The sequence below is a fragment of the Gopherus evgoodei genome, chromosome 21 (genome assembly GCF_007399415.2).
Source record: "Gopherus evgoodei ecotype Sinaloan lineage chromosome 21, rGopEvg1_v1.p, whole genome shotgun sequence".
Lineage (NCBI taxonomy): Eukaryota > Metazoa > Chordata > Testudines > Testudinidae > Gopherus > Gopherus evgoodei.
This window is the reverse complement of record NC_044342.1, coordinates 2,911,871-2,913,283: the sequence shown is the minus strand read 5'-3', so window position 1 is coordinate 2,913,283 and position 1,413 is coordinate 2,911,871. Positions and strand designations below refer to the sequence as shown.

Genomic DNA, 1,413 nt, shown 5'->3' with positions numbered 1-1,413 from the left:
ATGGAGAATGGGAAGCTCACATGGGTGACGGAATTCATGCTGCTGGGGCTATTCGAGGCCCACAAGCTCCAGCTCTTCTTCTTCTTCCTCTTCCTCCTGTTCTACATAGTCATCCTCCCAGGCAATGTCCATCCTCACCATCTGGAGTGACCTCTGCCTGGGCTCCCCCCTGTACTTCCTGCTGGCCAACCTGGCCTTCCTGGACATTTTGCTACTGCTCTGTTACTCCCCTAAAGATGCTGGCTGACTTCTTCTCCCACCGCAAGACCATTTCCTACGGGAGCTGCATGGCCCAGCTCTTCTTCATCCATTTCCTGGGGGCAGCTGAGATCTTCCTGCTGATTATTATGGCCTATGATCGTTATGTGGCCATCTGTAAACCTTTGCACTATGCCAGCATTATGAGCAGGAGGGTCTGTCATGCCCTGGTAGGGGCTGCCTGGGTGGGGGCTTCATGCACTCCATAGTCCAGGTGGCTCTGACCATCAGGTTGCCCTTCTGCGGCCCCAACACGCTGGACAACTTCTTCTGCGATGTGCCTCAGGTGATCAAGCTAGCCTGCACCGACACCTACGTGGTGGAGATCCTGATATTCTCCAACAGTGGCCTGGTCACCTTGGTGTGCTTTGTCCTCCTCCTCATCTCCTACACCATCCTGCTGTTCAAGCTCAGGATTTAGTCCCTCTGCGGGAAGAACAAAGCAGCCTCCACCTGTCTCACTCACATCATCGTGGTCTCATGTTTGTCCCAGTCCTCTACATCTATGCCCACCCCTTCTGCAGCTTCCCCCTGGACAAGGAGGTGTCCCTGTTCCTCACTGTGGTCTTCCCACTACTGAAACCCATGATCTACACGTTCAGGAACAAGGAGATCATCAGCTCAATGAAGAGACTGATGCTCAGATACAGCCATTTCGGGTGGGAAGTAATGGAAGCCAGAATAAAGTAGTGTCAGACTGTTGAATACTTTTCTGTGTGCAGAGCTCCATATTGCTTTTAGATACACTGGAGGAAACTCGTAGTTATGCTGTAATATCTATTGAGCAACTTGAATCTGTTAAATAACTTTAAAGTAAATCTGTAGTATCTATGGAATATGTCTGTAGTATATATTGAAAGCCCTGTACAATCTGTTGAGTAATTAGTAAATCTGTAGCATCTATGTAATAACTTGCATAAGGAGTCTGTGGTTAAATGCAGCCACTCTATGGAGTATATGGGTTTACATTGTACTTCTATGGAGTAGCTATATCATGAATGTGTAATAACAATAGAGAATCTGTGGAATATCTATGAAGTAACTCCAGCGTTTACACTGTTATAACTGAGAGAAGAAATTAGCTCATTCTATTTTATATCTGAATATGGTGCCAGTCCTGGTTAATAATAATTAATACTCAGGAGATGATCATGG

The 1,413-nt window shown here is 46.9% G+C and overlaps 1 pseudogene; it reads left to right on the top strand.

Annotated features, from left to right (window-relative positions):
* LOC115637820 lies at positions 1-948 on the top strand (annotated as a pseudogene).
* The last annotated feature ends 465 nt before the right edge of the window (positions 949-1,413 follow it).